The following is a 7,206-nucleotide window of genomic DNA, read 5'->3' as shown; positions in this document are numbered from 1 at the left end:
TGGATAAGAGTCTTGTTTAACAGGAGGCACAGGGGGAGGACTTCCTGGAACACATGGAGAAAAATCAGGAAAATGCCCCAAGTGAAAGGTAAATCCAGAAGAAAAGAATCAGCAGCAAACAGATAGCTTTCCTAGTAGTAATCCTTGCCTGTACTGAGTTCAGAGGCTGCCAGAATAAGTGAGCAAGACTGATTTAGAGGAAATATTGCCCACATTTTCATTTTCTGGCTTCTGTTCTGTGTAGAAAATTGTTGTTTAAAAAAAAACCAACAACAGTAACCACAGCTCAAACAATCTCTGAAACAAAATATTTTCCAGATAAATTTATATTTATCATCTAGAGCTACAAATCTCTGGCTCCGAATGATGCCAACCAAAGACCTTCATTGAGTTATATAAATATATGATTTCTGATATATGAATACAACATTCATTTGGTTTTATTGCTTCCATCAAATATTAATTCAGAGAGAACTAGGTGGCCATCTATTCTGATAAACCTTAAGTAGCTTGAATTCTTCGCAATTGCTTCCAGCAAAATGCCTCTTAGGGCAACTGAAAGCCACACTCTTTTGTGTGTGTCCATGATATTTTGCTCAAAATAGTGATATTTTTACTTAATGGATAAAAGAGAAATTATAATGGCAGCAGCAACTGTTGTAGATACAGAAGGGAGGTGACTAAATAGAGAAGATATTGAACTGGTTGTTATTTTTAAATGACATTCTTCAAATATAACAAACTGTAAATAAACTGTATATCACCCTTTAAGGATGAGAGCCAGAGGTGGAAACTCTACATATGGCTACCAAGGGATCTAGCTTGAGATTTTCAAGTGCTTCAAGAGACTCCTGATGTGGTTTGGCTATGAAATTCATCTACTTGAAGCTGATGGGTGACAAACTTTGAGATGGAAAAGGGCTACTTGTTTTACACATTTAATTGTGACATTTTTCATTTTTACAGCCATTGCCAATAGTTATATCAAGTGTTATGTAAACTGTCCTGGGTGCAGTAAAAAACAACCCCTCCGGGAAGTTTTAGGACAGTTCACAGTGTCTAAGGCTGATGAAAATGCTTTTTCATCCCTCTGTTATCAAGACAAGGAAACTACAGGTCAGAGAGGAGCAGGACCTTGCTCAGAATTATTTTGAGAGGGAAAGACTCTGCATCATGTCTCCACTATGGTGTTTGCTTGTCACTAACTTTTTCACAACTAGGATGAGCCTGGTGTTGTATGGCTGATGACTTTCTTTCTTTCTGTCTGAACACCAAGTACACCTTTGGGACCTGACACTTGCAACCCTGCCTCCGCCCCAGGTTTCTTTTTGCAATAAGCTTCTGCCTCGTTGGTTGTAGCTCCCATTGCATTCTTCCCAGCATGATGTAAACTGGGCCTGCCGTTTCTGACTTCTCCCTTCTCAAGGGAAGATAGCAGCACTGACCTTGTGGGACAGCAACTCAGGAGTGTAAGGCAGAGGTTGAATTCCCAGTGACTGGAGCAGAACCAGCACTGTTGTTCAGTTCAGTTCAGTTCAGTCGCACAGTCGTGTCTGACTCTCTGCGACCCCATGAATTGCAGCACGCCAGGCCTCTCTGTCCATCACCAACTCCCGGAGTCTACCCAAACCCATGTTCATGGAGTCGGTGATGCCATCCAACCATCTCACCCTCTGTCGTCCCCTTCTCCTCCCGCCCCCAATCCTACCCAGTGTTAGGGTCTTTTCCAATGAGTCAACCTTTCGCGTGACATGGCCAAAGTATTGGAGCTTCAGCTTCAACATCAGACCTTCCAATGAACACCCAGGATTGATCTCTTTTAGGATGGATTGATTGGATCTCCTTGCAGTCCAAGGGACTCTCAAGAGTCTTCTCCAACACCACAGTTCAAAAGCATCAATTCTGTGGCGCTCAGCTTTCTTCACTGTCCAACTCTCACATCCATACATGACCACTGTTGTACCCAAAGCCAATTTGGACTCTAAGAACTAGAGATGAGTCTGGTTAGAATTCCCAAGGGAGAACTGAGGTCTAGACCAAGGGGAGGCCATGTGTGGTCTATGACCTTGCTACTCAAGTGTGTGGTCCCTGGAGTAGCCTCATGGACAACATCTAGGGACTTGTTAGAAATTCAGGATCTCAGCCTCCTACCCACTACATATTGAATCAGATCCCCAGGTGACTCAGGTGAACATTATAGTTTGAGAAACACTTCCCTGAAAAAGTCAGGTCAGGATCAGGGTCAAGGGGATGAGGTCAAGGGTTTAGAACTCAGTGAGGATGAGATACGAGTGAGAGGAAGTCAGGAACAAGCAAGTGGAGGCCAAGGTGAGGGGGCAGGGTGATTGCTGCCAATACCAGGGGGTATTTGATGTGTTATGGGTGTGGGGCTGTAGATATATTTGGACTAAAAGTTGAAAGAAAGATCAAAATTCTGTGTCTAGCCTCCAATTCAGACATTGAGCCCTGGAGGACAGGGAACCCCTCTTATCCCCTGTCTGCTGAGGGCCCAGCATGGCATCTGCATGTCGCTGTTGTGTAGTTGGTCTCTGTTCATCCGATTAAGTCCCCTCAGCCTCTCCTGGCAGTTATACAGCATGGGTGATTAAAAGGAGAGTTGCCACTGATTCTGTATCTTTGTCAGGAGTTTTCTGACAAGATTAAGACATTTTGGTATATTTTGTAGCAAAAATCACCCTGATAAATCAGAAAGGAAGCAGCATCATATCCCTTGAGAGTACAGGCAGTGTCCCAGAAGACCCAGGCTCCCCCTGGGGTGTTGGCCCATCAATGTGCCATTTCTGCAAAGAGGAGAATGGGGCTGCTGGTTCTTGCTATTATTGTTGAAAAGTTCCTGCCTAGATGCCAAATCTGGAGCCTCATTGCATACCTGGGAATTGTTATTGCCACCCTCTGCAGAGCCTTTGGAATGAGCTCGGCTTGCAGCAGGCTTCTCCTGGCAAGAGTTAACGCTAGGATGCAGCTGAAGGAATGTGAAGGCTGGAAAGCCAGCTCAGGGGATTGCTATTGCAATCAGAAGACGGCCCAAGTCCGATTTCCAAAGTCCTTTGAAGGGATGCCAGCTTGGACACATGTTTCCAATTATCATATGCAATCTTGAGAAAGTGTGCAAGTTGCACTTTCATTATGTCAAAGTGAAAGGGATGGTGAGGGCGAGATAAAGCAGGAGAGGCTGCCAGGCCAGAGACTGCACTTAGCTGTGGCACCGAGTGTCAGCCAGGGCATCGAAGCTGGCCTCCCACCCTAGTTCGTCCCTGGAGCCAGGGATGCACGGTGCCCACTCTGAGGATCCCTTTTCTTCCTATTTACTTTGAGCTTCAAGGAAACCAGCTGATAAGGCTGAAGGAAGTCCCATATTCAGAAGCCATTTGACTAGCCCTTCGGCATTTGATTGAATACAAAGATTGGGTGGACAGCATACGGGGACCTTGTGTTCACCAGTAGGATTTCACACTGTTATTATCTGAATTTTCTCATGGTCTGTGTTTACAGGTGAAGCTGGTTCCTTTGTCACTTTGTACCAGGTTGGCCAATAAGTTCACGTTTTTCTGTAAATGAGATGGAAAACCCGAATGAATTTATTGGCTGATCCAATCATTTAGACCAAGGTGAGAGAACAGGGGCAGCTGTTCTCTCTCTGTCATCCAGAGCTGGGCAACTTCGTATTTGGGTTTTACCTTGTTTGTAAACCTGGCAGAAGTCCCAGCACAGATTCCATTTATCTGGAGCACAGATAAATTTCACTCAACTTCTTTGTCTAAAGACAGTTCAGAAGCTGTTTCCTTCAGGAAGTCTTCCTGGGTTTACTATTTCCACCCGATTGCTTCTTATCACTGTGACCGTCATTCAGAATCACTGTGGCATCGTTGCAGTGATTTGTCTTTTGTTCTGTGATTTTAAGTCAGTATGTGAGTGTGTATAAGTGTGGAATGTACACTTCCTGGCTGCTTCATAGCTTGCAGGGACTCTCTTTGTGAGTATATCTGTGTGTGCTCCTTTGCGTCTGACGCTTTGCAGCCCCGTGGACTGTAGCCCACCAGGCTCCTCTGTCCATGGAATTTTCCAGGCAAGAATACTGGAGCAGGTTGCTATTTCCTACTCCTGGGGATCTTTCCAACCCAGGGATCAAACCTTGGACTCTTACATCTCCTGCATTGGCAGGTGAATTCTTTACCACTAGCGCCATCCAGGAAGCCCCCAGTGTATCTGTATATTGTGTCTTTAAGTGGGCATCTAGGAATATATAGATGTGTGTATCTTTACACATGGTTTATACATAATAATTTACTATGTGCCAATCACTGGACTAAGTGCCTTTCAACTCAACAAAGTAGGTGCTATTGTCATCATCCATATTCTCCGTATAAGAAAGCCGAAGTGCAGAGAATAAAGGTAACTTGTCCGATATCACTCAGCCCAGCTAGTGGTGAGGCCAGGGTTTGACTGTGGTGGTCTGATCATGCTCTTCATTAGACATCAACCTCAGAAAGCTGCTCAGATGATTCCCAGGCAGTGGCTTCTGGAATGACCTTCAGTTCAGACCATTAACCCATTTCCTGCTGATACAGTGCAGACACAGAGGGGGTGGAGATGGTGGTGGTGGTGATGGTGTTGGAGAAAAAGATGAGCATTAACTTCTTAATGTCTTAATTACCTTAAGACACTGGTGGAGTGCCTGCCACATGTGAGGTTAAGCCAGGTGCTGAGGGGACACAGATGGAGCACTTCCTTCATTTTAAGAAACAGCCCTGGGTTGGAAGGATTCTCCTCAGGCGACTGCTGCAGGAGGACCTTCCCAACTTCATCTTGGACCCGAGGTCCCTGAGTCATTTCCACAAACCCAGGTGAACTTTGAGAAGGTCAGAGCTTTCCAGTTGCAGACGCAAGTGAATTGGAACAAAACAGAGCCCACGTGCTTGACACGTGGAAACTCTCAAAGCCAGTTGTTTATAAACTTGTCAGGGGATGGGGAAGTAAACACATCCCAGATAGCCAGGGAGTAGTTCTCTGGCAGGGATGCATAAGACAGAAAGCACAGCCTTCCAGTGTTCTCCTTAAGGTGGTCTTGGTTTTAGAGCCCATAGACTTGCTCGGAGCTGATCGACATGAACTACTAAATGCCGTGCTCATGTAGAATAAGCTCTTAGTAAATATGCTGATGATCACTGTCAGCATTGCTTGTCATGAAAGGGACCTGTGATACATCCTGCTGAGCTGTCTGTTCATGAACCTCCTTTGCCTTGTTGAAAGCTGTCCACTCCATTCTAATAAACCTTTAGAGTTTCTCTACTAATTCTACTTTTCAACACTAAAATTTATTATACACTTCTTAGGCGCACACACACACACACACACACACACACACACACACACACATGCTCAGTTGTGTCCAATTCTTTGCAACCATATGGACAGTAGCCTGACAGGCTCCTCTGTCCGTGGGATTTTTCCAGCAAGAATACTGGAGTGGTTTGCCATTTCCTCCTCCATGGGATCTTTCCGACCCAGGGATCTAACCCATGTGCCCTGCATTGCAGGTAGATTCTTCACCGCTGAGCCACCAGAGAGGTATTGTTATCCCCATTTCACAGATGAAAAGTTGAAACTCAGAGAAGTGCAACAACCTGCCTTAAGGTCACATAGCCTATGCAGAAGTAACTTGCTTGTCTGATTCCAAAGCCCATGCTCTTAACCATGACACTAGAACCTCTAGAATCTAGGTGGCCTTCCTGAGCCCAGATTTAAGAAGAATCTGAGCTGAAGAAGTGCTGTTTTTGCTCTTACCCTTTGGGGCCTGGCTGTACCATACCTGTATCCCACGATGTCCACTAGCCAGATTCTCGTTACCCAATCTATGTACCTGACAACAAACAGATATCTACTGAGTACCAGCATTATTGTCACTCTCCTATAATTAACACAGAAGTTATTAAGTTTAGAACAAATTACTTTGCCTTGCACTTGTATAGAACATGACTGTTTACTTTAAAATACTTGGTTTGGCTTCATGCTCACAACTCTGGGATATAGGAAAGATTATTTTCATTTCACAGCTGCAGGAACCGAGGTCAAAGAGGAGCTTGCCAAAGTTGCACAGATAGGAATGGGGGAGCTGGGCCTAAAAGCTAGCTCTGCTGATACCAATCCCAGTGTTCCAACCGTCCCACTGGCTACTTCCTCAGTACCAGGGCACCAGGGCTCCCACAGCTCCAGTCAGGCCTGTGAAAGAAAGACTGAGGTTACCACTGAGGGGGACCCCATGGTCTCGATTGCCCACACTTCTACTCAGGTCTGCTGAACAGCTGTGTCCCTGTTGTAGGTTTTCTGTTAGGAGGGAACGCAGGTCCAGGGGAGGCTGGTGCTGTGCTTGAGGGAGGGGGAAGTCACGGGGACAGACTTGAAATATAAACTAGAATCGGGTACCATGTGGATCTTGTCTCCCAGAACTGGGAATTTTGCCTCAAGCTGAGGGGAGCACGAGCCTCACCAGGAGGGCTGGGCCATGTCAGCCTGTGGACAAGCCAGGGTCTGCACTCATTTTGAGGGCAGGCGTGCTGGAGGGAAGTGGGATCTGGGCTTTTGTGGACCCCAGTTAAGAAGACCTCAGTGAGGCAAGTGAAGGGAAAGTTTGTGGGATTTGCAGGTGCTGCGCTTGGGCAGAATATAATGGGCAGTTTTGAGCTGTTTTTTCAACATATTCAAGTGTCTGGGCCTCTGGTGACCCAGCAAGCCCCTGGGGGGACAGCCTGGGTGGATCTGGAAGCCAGAGCTCCCCGCTGTGTGGCTGTGTGGGGGGCAGGTACAAACTTTAGAAGCCACCAGGCTCTGGGTTGTTTTTGGACCTTTCTGAGTCTTTTCAGCCAAACTCATATCGCCTCTCATTGTGTGAAAACTTTGGCTCCCATGCTGGGACTCCAGAGCTCAGCCTAGAGCAAATGTTGCCTTTAGGGGAGGCCATAGTGTTAGTGGAGAGGGCACACTTTCTCTTACCTGGCCATCAGCCTCGGTCTTTCCTCAGCAGTTGGAGGCTGCCTTCCCTCCAGGCAGGCAGTGGGGTCCCAGTCACCCACAGGGTCCTGCAGGGCCGGTGGTGGCTCTCCAGACTCTCTACAAGGTGTGGCTGCTCACAAACATAGCCTTGCTTCCCTGTGGAAGCTTCCTAAATGCCTCCCCCTCTCCCCACAT

This window comes from Giraffa tippelskirchi, chromosome 5 (assembly GCF_054371585.1).
Source record: "Giraffa tippelskirchi isolate mGirTip1 chromosome 5, T2T-mGirTip1v1.2.pri, whole genome shotgun sequence".
NCBI lineage: Eukaryota > Metazoa > Chordata > Mammalia > Artiodactyla > Giraffidae > Giraffa > Giraffa tippelskirchi.
Note: the sequence above shows the minus strand (reverse complement) of the source record.